This window comes from Pleuronectes platessa, chromosome 13 (assembly GCF_947347685.1).
Source record: "Pleuronectes platessa chromosome 13, fPlePla1.1, whole genome shotgun sequence".
Lineage (NCBI taxonomy): Eukaryota > Metazoa > Chordata > Actinopteri > Pleuronectiformes > Pleuronectidae > Pleuronectes > Pleuronectes platessa.
In genome coordinates this window covers 7937522-7950851 of record NC_070638.1, presented here as the reverse complement: position 1 = coordinate 7950851, position 13330 = coordinate 7937522, and the positions used below count along the sequence as shown (strand labels likewise).

The window sequence follows — 13330 nt, the reverse complement described above, 5'->3', positions numbered from 1 at the left end:
TATTTATATTTAAGACTTACTAATATATCATATATCACCATAATCAGTCTCCGATAATATCAATTATAATGTTATTAAATTTCTATTCCATTCAACTATACCTTAGTAATAGGTAAATATGATTTCATAAAATAACCTGGTCTGTTCTTTCAGCTTTTCTAATAACAATAAACCTCAATACAATTATAGTTTTATGAGGTAATCTTTTATATTCTGCTTTGAGTCCTCGACAACATTTTACTATAAGATCATTAAATAGACATTTTACTATTCATTACTGATGTTATTGTTTTTTTGACCATTAGTAATATATTCTTCCGTAGTCTGGTAGTTAATGATGGTCATGATTAGATATCACACTGTAATCTATAATATTCATGAAAATTATTGATATAGATATTAGTTATCTTGGTTATTCTACTGGTACTGTTCATGATTGGGTACAGGACCAGTATTCTATTCCATTCCATTCCATTCAATTTAACCTTTTGCTGGGGTGTACTTGCAGCCGTGCTGTTCCCTGCATCACCCCAGAGGACAGCTGTCTTCTGTGAGTTACCAGAAAAGGTCAGATGGTCATCAGTGACACGTAGAAGGCCTCAGTGGGCCTGTGTTTTCATTTAGTGCTTTGATATTTAACATCCTTGGTTGAGTTCCCAGTGATCAATCATGACACCAGGTTACAGGACCATTTAACCTTTAACATTCCTCAACCAACTTTTAACCGGGGAAAAATATGCATCCGACTAAAGCCAGATCTATAAAAATTGTCTCTGGGAAACTCATAATATTCCTACTGATAATTTCATAGTATGTGTATTGGCTAATCCGATGGTTGCTGTCCATATCCTATAGCCTGCGTTGACTTTTATTTAAAGTAGATTAGAATCAAATCATATTCAGTATTCAAATACTTAGTGGTGACATGTTTGAGGTTTAACACCAGCACTACTGAGGTCACTGCAACTCACTTGAGCCCCTGCTTTATCAATCAAGGACTGTAGGAGACAAGGAGTTTTTATTAGGCTTCATTCACCCCCTCTTCTACCTTATACGGCAGTTAAAGGTTCATCCTCGGGTCACATAGATTTATACCTTAATAGGCCACAGTTGGTTCTTTTCCTTTGTTTTATTTCCTTTTCAATGAGCTTCGGGAGTGAAACGCTCGTCTTAACTCAACTTTTAAATCTGCCTATAAGATATTTCTCTCATGTGATCACACATGCAGTTCTGACAATGAACAAATGAAGAACAGGAAATGCTTGGGACTTGCTGTCATTTGCTCCCTGGAGAACAGCAACTGGACACATGCATGTCGAGTTTTTTGACTATGATTTCCAAAAGATATAGATAATACGTATCTTTGTTTTAAATGCATTTTTAGAACATATGCCATGAACACATCTTTGTATTTAAATATGAGTGTTACAACTACCTCTAATGCAATCATTTTTAATACAACGTTCTGACCGCAAGGCCTTTCAAGAGACTTTGATCATCCTCAGTCACTGTTTAAAAAAGAACTGACATTATTGTGTCTGTCTGTTCACCATGTCAACCAACAGAGGGCAGTCTTGCATATGCTCAGGAACTTGAACAAGGGCTGTGATCTTGACAATAATGCCTCTATGCTAAAATGTTTACTGAACCTGCTGTCACCTGCTTCAGTTTCTCTCTATGTGATTCATATTTTATTTTGCTGATGGTTGCAGTGGTCGTGGTGTTTGGGTAACTGTCACAGAACGTTCCCAGACGCTTCTTTCAAGGTTACAGCTGCAAACAGAAGGTTATACTTCAGAGAACATTCAGGACCAGGACGCTCTGCCTTCCACATACTGGCCCATGTGATCACGCAGTATTTTCCAATAGAGCAGTCACAAACCCTGCATGAGCTTCCTCATCAACAGCTCCACAGCTCACGACACACATCCATGTGTTGCCCCAATGGCAAACATTACTGATTTTCACACCCCATCGTTCATTTGTGCAACTGTCAGTATCAATAAATCCCATTTCAGTGCATCGTTTATCTAGGCACCTTCGGTTTCAAAGTCCCAGCTCAGTATTTATATCATCAATTCCAACTGATGTATGCATATTATTAGTTTTAATACATTTTTGTGTAATCTGTTCTTTCCTCCGGCCAGTTTGTGCGACGTAAATTATTACCCACAACAGTCGCTGCGGGTTGTTTTGATTTCAATTGTTAGTTTTAATATGCAAACTCAAAAGCCTGCAAACCAAAAACTGTAGAAGATGAAGTGATTAATTTGTCAAAGCGACATTGTGTGCTCATTACTTTCATCACCTTTAGTCTTTCTTTCATTTGTGAAATGGGTTGGTCACTATCAATTTATATTTCCACAAATAATAGTCTTTAGATAAAAATGTGCTTTGAACAACGTTATCTGGTGATTGAGTGTGAACCTCAGTGAAACCCTTTCTTTACTCAACTCAATTAACATTATAACCTGTTGAATCAGTGCATCAATTCAGTATTTCTACCAATAGAGGGGGGTGATCTCCCAATGACTGTATGATTAAAAACCCAGAGCTGCTTTAATGACACAGTTTAACGTAGCCTATTCATACATGCTTATATGCACTATATAGTATTTGGACATTCTATGTACATTTGTGTTTTTTACGAATGTATGTATACTGACTGTAGTTTTTATAAACGTGAGCATTGTATGTATGTATGTATGTATGTATGTATGTATGTATGTATGTATGTATGTATGTACGTATGTATCATTCAAGTTATTACAATACAATGTATTTTCCTATTTATTCTTGCAGTTTACATTCACCATTTGTTAGTTAATCTAATTTCTAATATTTATATTTTTGCTCTTGACATCCGTGAATCAGTAATTGATCCTTTATTTGTAGCAGTGGTCTGTCCATTGACCCCTCTCATTGTGACTCTGCCTGTTGATCTTATCTTAACCATCAGAGTGTATACAGTTACACGGGGGGGGGGGGGGGGGCGGGGGCTCAGTGAACTATAACACGTGTGTTCTCTCCAGTTTACTCTTAAACTTCTATTTGGATGATTTGATATTTAGCTGGTGACCCAGGCCCCTATGGGATATTTGGATGTGTTTATGAATTGTCTCCTCTCTCCTCCCATCACATCAGACTGGACTGTACGTGCAGTAAGTCCCTGACGTCAGTTGGCGGCTCCCTCGCCGTGCGCAAGTCAGCTGTGGCGGAGTGGAGCGCACGGAGCTCGGACACAGAACCGACACAGAGCCCGAGGAGGCGGCGGTGCACGGAGCTGGGCTCGACATCCAACATGGACATGGCTTAAAGGCGCGTTTCAGTCCGGATAAAGGTAGGCGCGCGTGAGGCTGCTCCTTCTTCACCTTCTCCCCCCGAACACCCCTTCGTTCTCTCATGTCACGTTGAGGAGCCTGGGTCATTGTGATAAGCTGTCTGTCGTTGACTCTCCGTGGGTGACGGTCTCACTCCAGCCTGTAGCTCCGCCATGACCAAGACGTTCAACTCCACAAGTTTATTTCATCCTCAAGGGATGCCTCGATGAATGTACTTTTATTTTGAAAGGGAGGTTTAAATGTGACATGAGGTGATTTGGTAATTTATTGCATGCAAAGTCAACAAAAATGCAATTTAAAACAGTTTTTGTTATTTATCTGCCTAAATAAACGAGCCTTGTTTTATGCCATGGTGGTCTGCTGCAAATGTGTGTGACAGACCTACATATATTTGCCTAATTTGTGTTTTAATGAACACATTTTGCAGTGACATATGTCAGTGTGGCCTTTCTAAAGCCGTGGCAGTGAAATAAGTCTGCTCACACTTTTTTCTTCATGAGCACACAACCTGTTTATTTATGATTTCTTCAAATATCCTGTTCTGCCTTCAATCCTGAACATGTCCCTCCCGCTGATGAATCATTGTTAACAAACTCATGTCAGGTACAAAGGATATCAATCTTGGACAGGGCCGTGAGTTTACACGTTTGTCTGTTGAATTCTGTTACAACTGCCCAAGGCTCTGTGTTGAAACAGGCTTCAGCAGCTCTCAGATAGGCAGAGATCAGATAAGCCCGGCCAGGAGATGTCTTTGGTGGTTTGTCATTGTAATAACAGGCAAAACCGGTCCGCCTTGACAACGTCTTATCTTTCCATTCTTCCATGTTTGATGTCCCAAAGGTTGCGTTGCACGCCTCCTCCACAACCCCCAGCCCCCCTCCTCCAAAGTGTCACTAGAGCCGATGACAGTTGCATGCACAAAGGACAAGAGAGAGGAGATGTTGATTTTGACAGATGCAAACTGGGCCTTCATATGTCAACATCACTCCCGGTCATGCTGTACTTTCTGAACTCAGCATTTAAATCCTGCTTTTTCTGGTCTCCCCAGTTTCTGTTGTACAATCTCCAGCTACAGAATTGGCACATAATTAGAAATACTACCTTCTATCTCAATTGTTTACATTTGACTGTACTGTCATTATATCAGACAGCCATGCTAGTTTTCTGCATTCCTCAAATTCAGCCAGGTAGTATCTTGTAAGTGTGCCCAGTGTACGAGCAGCGTGTGTCGCCAGGTCGCTGGGTGGCCTGTCTCGCCCTTAGAGCACGAGCAGCCAATGACAGAGAGGGCAAGGGCTGGAGGGGTCAGGGGGCTCTGGACGCTGACCATCTGGCCGTGGGGGGGGCTGATTTCCTCATTGGCTGTCTTTGTTCCCAGCAAACAATTGGGACTTAATCTGGGAGGAGATAAGTAAGGCCCCCGTGACACCACTCCTGTGCTCGGACAGGTTTGGCTCCTTAGCCTTAAGGAGATGTCTCTCTCCCATGTTGCTTTGTGAAGGCCTCAGGCTTTAGTGCTGGGAATTTGTGTGTGCAATTTCAGCAGCATCTTCTTTTTTTTAGTAGCAGCAGGAGTGATGCATGTGATTGGAATTTGAGTAGGAAACAGTTTGGATACAGCTTGCTTCAAACAAAAATGCCATATGTCATTAATGAGGAATAAAAACATCAAGTTCTCTCCTCGCTTGGAAACACACGCAGTTTTTTGTGACCCATTTCACAACAAGTCTCTTCAACTCTCAAAATACATTTCATAAACCTTCTATCCTGTTATGATAATGGAGCCTCCTCTATTTTTTGGTCCCAGCTCTCATTCACAGTTGTTTGATTTTGATAAAGACCGGCTCTTATAGGCTCAGAGATTCTCCTAAAAAAACATGCACCGTGACATTTCTCTTATAAAAAGCTGGGCCACGCTGTGGACAGATGACGGTTTCATAACCATTTGTACTTAAAGTGATTGTCACCAGGGTAACAGATTCATTTATTTCTCTCTCATTCTTGGCTCACTGTAATTTGGAGCACACCAGGGCTCCAGTTTTTGCATCATATGTTTATTTCTTTATTTAGAAAATGTAGCAGCCGGTTTGAGCCAGTTCCAAAAAAAAAAAGATAGGGTTAAGGTTAAAGGGAAAAAGGTAGTAAATCTACCTAAGTCATTACTTTTAGATATTAAGTATTTTTTTTAATCCTACTCCATTATTTGGAGATATTAACTCTGTCTTTTAAGATACTAAGTCATTATTTTGAGGCATGAAGTCATTCATTTTAGATATTATGTCATTATTTTCAGATACTAAGTCTTTATTTTGAGGTATTGTGCCATTATTTTGAGAACGTTTATCATTATAATGACATAAAGGACGTTTGGGGGCTTCCTCTATAGGATGTGTGTTAATTTGATCATTAATCTTATTATGTTATGACCAGTGTGTGATAGATTGCTCTTAACTTGGGTTCAGTGTCATAACAAAAGGGTTTACGTCGCCATTGATTACCAATCCAGTCAGTTGCTCAGGGGTTTCACTTTTTGCTGTGGCCTCAGCCAGATCCAGAAACATTTCATTAAAAAAGATTGATCCACGAGACAAAATCTCAGATCATTGGGAATTACGGGTTTGGATCATTAGCACATCACCGCTCTGAACGAGTCAGCAGTGCAGGCAGATGCTTCTCTTGATCCTTTCAATGGTCCCTCACAGGGATTGTGGGCTTTTCTGATCCAGGTTGCAGATGGTCAAAGGAACAAAATCCCAACTAGAGAAGAGATCAGTGCTTTTGTTTGAAACTCTGGTTTTTGACTGGGAGGTGACAGGACCCAGAAGACAGGTGGTCCTCAAAACAGCCGTCATTCACCAAACTGCTGAGCCAGCAGTCGGAGCCTCTTTTCAAAATGTCCCTGATTATGCCCCATGTTTACGATCCATGTCATTAAAACACAGCTAATCAAATGGCACATGAAGGAAGAAGGGTTCAAATCTTTAAAAATATCATAAAATACATAACAATACTGTGTATTCATTATGTTAAACATGGTCTCTGTGCCTGTTTTGGTTTTATTATATACTCGTTTCATTGTTTGATTAATATCACATCTGCATTAATGTCTCCGCTACAGCTCTTGGAAGTGATGCAAATTCTAACAGTTGTATATATTACTGGTTGATTTAATCTGTTACGCATCATGTTTTATATGTAGATAATATTTCTGTGAAAAATATATTCTGCAAAGTGAATGATATATAAATATATATTTTTTGTTTGTCCTCTCAGTGTATTCGACCCATCATTCTTGCGATTACAAAATGCCTTTGATTTACAGACTCATACATCTTCTATCTTGTAATACAAATACAAAACATGTGGAACAAGGAGGAAAAAAACACACAAATTAAATTAAATTCCAAATGAAAACAGCTGAAAGAACTATTACATATACATTTTATTTTTTTATTTTCTCCCAGGCTTTCTCCAGATAACAGGGTAGCTCATACGTTTTATACATAAACAGCCAACTCCAATGACATTTCATAAAAAAGTGAATTATTCCCTAATGAAAAGAAATATAAAGAGGCGTGAAATGGAAAAACTTGAGTAAAGCCATAGTGAGTACAGGAGGATTACAATTGAGCTGGTACTTGAGTTAATGTAGCCACTGATCCACTTTCATACGAAGCAGGATTAAATTATTTTTTTATCTCAAACACAAATCAAACAGATAGAAATCACAGATTCAATTATTTCAATTCCTATTTCGTGATTCTTAGCAGCATTTGTTTTTCATTAGCAGTACCACTGTCGGCTGTGAGAACCATTCTGGTAAGTAATAGAATCAGAGTAGGACAGACACAAATAGCTTATTCCCACAGCGAGGTCTGTCATTACATATCAGATGTTAATTAATGTTTAAAAGATCGTCCCTGTGCGTATAAAGCCAGAGGGTGTTCCGCATGGATGCCTTTAAACTTTTAACCTGTCCTTTTTATTGAGGGCCAAGAATTCCGGGAACACCACGTTCACTGCTCGAATCCCAGTCCAAATAAATGGGAGGAAAATATTCACCGACTGTAATGGCACGGTCAGCGTGGGATGTTGCAAGTAAAGGAATACAGTTAATTAATGTTTCGATTATGGAGGAGCCGTAGTTGCATTGTTTGCTGTAATTGAACGGTTTGGTCAGTTTCCATAGAAACCCATTCATCGGAGTACCTTAGAAAATGGTGGTGTTCTCCGGCCTGGCCTTTGGAGTGACCACATCTCTCCTCAAACATGCAGCATGAAAGGAGAGCAGGAGAAGGGAGGAGGCTGAGGAGGGGAAGAGATGGGAGAAGAGGTTAAAACAGATGTGGGAGTGATGAGGAGCGAAGCGAGGCAGCTGGATGCAGACGGTGAGCGGGACGCGGGGCGATGCCGTCGACCCAGAGCAAAACCCGAGTCCACCTGTATCTACTGTATGAGTGTGTATGACACAGTCGGCAATTGGATCATTAAAGCCATTCTCACAAAGGGCCCCGCCCCTCCCCCGGCTGAAAGGAGATGTCAAAGGTCTGTGACCTCTTGCATTTATGTGCATTGATCCCTCTGCTGGGGGAGGGGCTTCCTCCTCAAAGCCTTCCACCATCAGCTGTTACATCTTAGTTTCACCTGCAGGAAGTGGATGTTACATTTTATTTGATTGTGGCAAATGTGCACACAAACAATGACCAGGGCTTGAGGATATTGTTTCTTTACACTGGACAGTGACAAGAGGCTGTTTATATGCAAACATCTCATGTTTAGATTTAGTTCTATTTGGACACTGATCTTGTTGTGATGTGTGTTTGCAATGTTGTTTAGAGGTGAAAACTGTCAATCAATTAAATATTAAAGAGGATGGGTTTCCTGCACAGAACGAGGCAGCTCAGGCTCTGAGAGCATGTGACACACACTTACACAGTTTTCAGTCATTTTATTAACGGAATACTTAATTTACAAATCAGTAGATTAATGGAAAATGACAATAATTAGCAGTTGCAGTGCTGCTATTGTTCCGTAAGGCAGGACAGGCACACAAGCTTTATTTGTGTGGCACATTTCATTCCACGTTGAAGCACAATGTGCAGCACAAAGCACGAGCTACCATGGAAGTCGGGAAAGTGTAAAGATAAGAAAAAACAAAGGAGTAAAATCTGATTAAATACAATAATAGCTACACCAATAAATTATTAGACACATGAAATCAAAAAAGTGATTAAAAGCTGAGGAAATACTTTGGAACGTTGTTTCCTCTTTGTCACGTCCTGGCAGCTGCAGTGTTTTCAAAAACTCAGTTTGATCAGTGAGCAAACATCTTGTATCGTGTCCTTCCATCACAAAACAGTGACAACCCAGTGAAAGTAAACTTAAGTTGTTATTGATATGGAATTGTAGTGCTGTGTGTTTATCGTTGAGTATTGTCTGTGGAAACAAATTCCCCCTGGCTAGATGTCTTGAGCCTCAGCGTTTACGGCCGACTCACAGTGAAGTGAGGGAAAGGTTGAATGACATTCTAAGCAAAAACAAAAATAAAGAAATACATGTAGCTTTCTCACAGTCCTAGAATGTGTCTTTAAGTGATGGATGGATGTAACTGACAGCCAGGAAAGTAGGACTCGCTGTACAGCCAAAAAGACTGGCCTAAACATCCTGCTCTTTTGTTACAAGGGAGGCTCCTGGTGCTAATTGTGTGTGTGTGTGTGTCCGTGTCAGTGTGGGTGTGTTGGTGTGTGTGTGTGGGTGTTATGCATGAGTGGAACGTGACCCTAAGTAGATGGCACTTCCTGTTGTCCTGTTAGTTATCACTGATTGTGACATGCAGGACAGGTTCTTATCCGTCACCACTGAATCTCCTGGTTGACCCGGTCCCCAGTTTGTTTTAGCCCCCAGTCTCTACAACTTAAATAATACTTCTTCCTATTCATGGAACCTTTTTTTTTTATGGCCCTCTTACGGAATATTTTTGTAAAAAGGTCGAAATAAAAGACGCATACAAATATTCAGCGTTTCCCAAACTTCCTCCATTGCCCTTATGTCTCTGTGCCCCTCACCCCCAGATCAAAGTTGAAATAGCTCCCTGGTAGACATGAATGGAACTTATCTGTACGTGCCCCCAAGTCGTCCATCAGGAAGCGTGTCCGAAGCGAAGTCAAAGGGTCACTGTTAACCGCACGCGCGTGTGTGTGTGTGGAAGGGGGGGGGGAGTGGTGGCATGTCAAGGTGAAGGAGGAGTTTCAGTCCTGTGCTCCTCCAGTTGAACGCTTTCAATTGCAGCCGCAATAAACAAAAGAGGTCAATAACCCTGACACCTGGGTAACCTCGCCTCGCTCATCACATCCCAGCAGGACGGAGGCATGAGGAACTCACATCTGCACCGTTCCTCCTTCGTTTTCTCTTATTTTCCGTGGGCTCCACTACACCGACGCTAGCTCATGAAGAGCAAAGTATGCGGGCGGCTCTGTGGAGAGCACTTAGTAATAATATATCATCATTCTTGCCATTGAAACCTGGAAAGCACTGAGCCGAGAATTCCTCCTTGCACGGCGCTGCTGTGGAACAGTGTGTTCTCACGGACTGCACCTCTGTATTCCCTTCCCCCTGTGCACAGATGCCAAACCCCAGTGGAACAGTACCTGCAGCCAGAAATCACTGAATGCAGCTTAGGTGTTCTTTTTAAAGAGTACAGTGTGTGCCGCGACACGGGAGAGATCATGTTACCCTGGTCTGCAGGGAAGTTAATGGTTTTTTTTGGGGGGGTTTATGTTCATTGTTTTTTTTTGTTTTTTTTTTTATCGATGTGGACATCAGAAACAACTGAATATTTTCATAAGTGCTCTGCTTTTGATTACAGGCCACATCTAATATGCATGAGGCCGCTGTCAGACACAATAAACAGGGAAACTGATGAGTTTCAGAAAATGTTTGACTTGTCGCATAGTGGTTGATTGTAATATGAGTTCATAACAGTGTCTAGATTTAATAACTTTATTGATATCAACAGTATCGACGAACCAATAATTGATTAAGTAAAATCATCTATAAGTTTTGGATTGTCACTCTTCTTACAAATCAGCTGTTTAATTGATAATCACTTTGTCTTTATTGCACTTTTATATTTATAGGTAACACATCAGTTTTTTAGAAGCCACGAAAAGTTTGAACGGTCAGCGGTAGACGGGACATGTGCAAACAACAGCTGGAAACACTCAGGCTCACAGCCAGAGTTCTGTGACAGCATCGTTAGCTTTTGCCCACATGTATTGTCCCAAATCTCCCTCCCTGCACACACACACACAGACACACACACACACAAACACACAAACACACGTGCGCGCACATCGAAACACAAGGTCACAGTGTGTTGATGTTGCCAGCCAGGGTTTGTGGGGGAGAGTGCTGTCTGTAGCAGAAGGCTTTTCCATACGCTGTCACAGCTTGTCCAAGGCTACGGTGACCAAGACCCAGCCCTGCGCTGCGAGGACTCAGCGTTCCTCTGTGGCAGGGGAGGTCATTCTCTCTCTCTCTCTCTCTCTCTCTCTCTCACAACAGACTATAAATAAAAAGAACGACTAGAAAATGCAGAACTCTTTACAGATTTTAAAATTACTGGCTAATAGCTAGTACTGATCCCAGTGCATTTTATGAAATACCAAATTATACAATGTATTTTAACAGCTCAATGCTAATAACCATGTATGGAAGTGATGATAACTATCATTGTTGTGTGGCCTGGATCAGGTTAAACCCTGTGAAAAACAAATGCATATAGAGAATTAATCCCATATAACTTATTTTATCATCTAGTCTGACAGTCATAACTTAAAAAGACCAAAAATCTGGGACTACACAACAACAGACGACATGTTTGTCTGTTCTCTATCTTTGCTTTGCTCTGTCTTTGACGATTCGATGTGGTTTCCAAAGTTCGCTGCTGCACTTTGTCCTTTTCCCCTTCGCCTTGGGGAAATGTTTGCTGTGGTTGTAGTTGGCAGAACTATAGCGTCTTTCATACGGCTCACATGCAGCCGATTTCCTTTGGACTTTCCAGCCTGAAAATATTGCTAAGTTGCTGACATGTTAGCCTCGAGCTTCCTGTCTTTCCTGTCACATCTGCCAGTGGGTTCAGTATCCATCTCTCGCAGGGATCAGAGCGGGATGAAGTGGCACCGGTCCTGAATAGGTTTACTGTCATCGGCAAGGTTTGTGTGTGGGGGTCAAGCCCACGACAAAGCTCGACTCTGCTTCCATTGTCCCGTTAAGACAAAAAAAAAAAAAGAGTCCTGCTGATGCCCAGGCTCCTGCTGCAGTAAGGGGGACTGATGGGAATTAAGTGTGGGTCCTGTCACCGTGGGCAACCCGGTGCTTATTAATGGGGACGTCGGGGGGTTGACGGAGGAGCTGTGGCCGGAGAGTGAGAGGGGGGGGGGGGGGATACCGGGGGTGGGGTTGAAGTTGACGCAGCAGTGCCGCCTGGGGTCAGGAAGAAGGGCATGATGGATACAGTTGATCGCCCAGTGAGGAAGTTTGGAGATAAAAGGGGAGGAGGCTCTGTCGTCAGGACATTAAGGAGCCTCTTTGTCACCGCGTCACTCAAATGGATTCAAGGTGGCCGGGACTTTTTTTTCAGGGAGGAAAAGAAAGGAGGGGTCCCATTGTGAAAGGTGGGTCCCTCTCTGGATGCCTGATAAACACAACAGACCCCTTTCTTATGTCCCCTCCATGAGCACTCAGTCCTCCTGCATGGCTCAATTAAGTTAGTGTGGCAGAGGTCGGATCTTTCCGGGGGAAGACTGTCGACTGGATCCTTCCCATTGTGTCAGCGACTTTAATCTACGTTACTTCTCTTTTAAAGTATCGTGTATTCTATGTAGCCGAGAGGTCGATGATGTTGTAGAAGTTGTTGATGATGAAGAAAGGACTCCGAGGACCTATAGTACCTTCAGTATAACAAAGTTTATTACACAGAAGTTTCACAGGTCAGGACGGGCATCTAGAAACCCGGAGACATCACACAGCCAAATGGTGAAAATCTGACGTGCAGGGTTTTACACACAGTTATATAGGGACATTGGTTCTGCCCTTGACTTCAGGTAAATGACGTCCCCTATGGAATGTTTAACTAAATAAGGGCAAGTTTTTGTGTCCGAACATGAAGACACATTAGTCAAATTCATTCCATCCACCAGCTGGTCAAGACAACTCCCTAGGTCAAAGGTCATCCCAAAAAGGTAGAGAGCAAACAAGATAAACATCTGGAGGACTCTCCAAAAATGTCTAAGAGTCCAGAAGATAGGTATCATAAATGTTAACCTGTCATTATGTGTTTTAAGCAAATACCAACATGTTTTAGTCTAACGAATACACGACAAAAGCTTAACACATCTACAATGCTTAGTGAGGATCCTTAAACACAGACAATGGATGTCTTAATCTCCAACTTGTCTCAGACGTTTAGAATTAGTAAAGCCGGGTATAGAGCTGCAACCTATACGACGACTCTTTTTATCCATTCATGTGCTAATTACTTTCTTAATTATCTAATTAAAACACTAATAGGAGAAGACCAGTGCATCCTTAATAGTGGAAGGATAAACTTGGTTTTGTTTGACTATTTATTGTTACATACATTTTATCTTCCATACTTGAATATACCTTTTTCTATCCATCATTCAATTGCATAATTCTTGGATCATTAAAGTATCTGACTATTGATTTTATAGTCATACGTTTTTTTATAGCTACAGAGTTGCTATAGCATCAAAAGAATATTAAAACTGCTCTCATTCTGAAATCTGGCATTAAATCCATAGTTAGGTCAATAAGTAATACATTAGTTTTATTTAAAAAATTTGTTATGACCTTTATGGCCTCCATGCAAACATTTAATGCAGCATATATATTGAATGAAATGAATTATAAGTTTAAAACTTGAAATTAGATATTTAGAGAAATAACAGTTTACTTGATAATTTGTA

At 41.2% G+C, this 13330-nt stretch overlaps 1 protein-coding gene across 2 annotated transcripts in view; it reads left to right on the top strand.

The window, feature by feature from the left end:
- Positions 1 to 3185: 3185 nt before the first annotated feature.
- The window catches only part of greb1l (GREB1 like retinoic acid receptor coactivator), a 40597-nt gene continuing 30452 nt past the window's right edge, over positions 3186 to 13330 (top strand). For both annotated transcript variants that reach the window (XM_053438718.1, XM_053438716.1), the window contains exon 1: positions 3186 to 3340. The gene's annotated coding sequence lies outside the window, so the exon portion shown is untranslated. The remainder of the gene's footprint in view (positions 3341 to 13330) is intronic.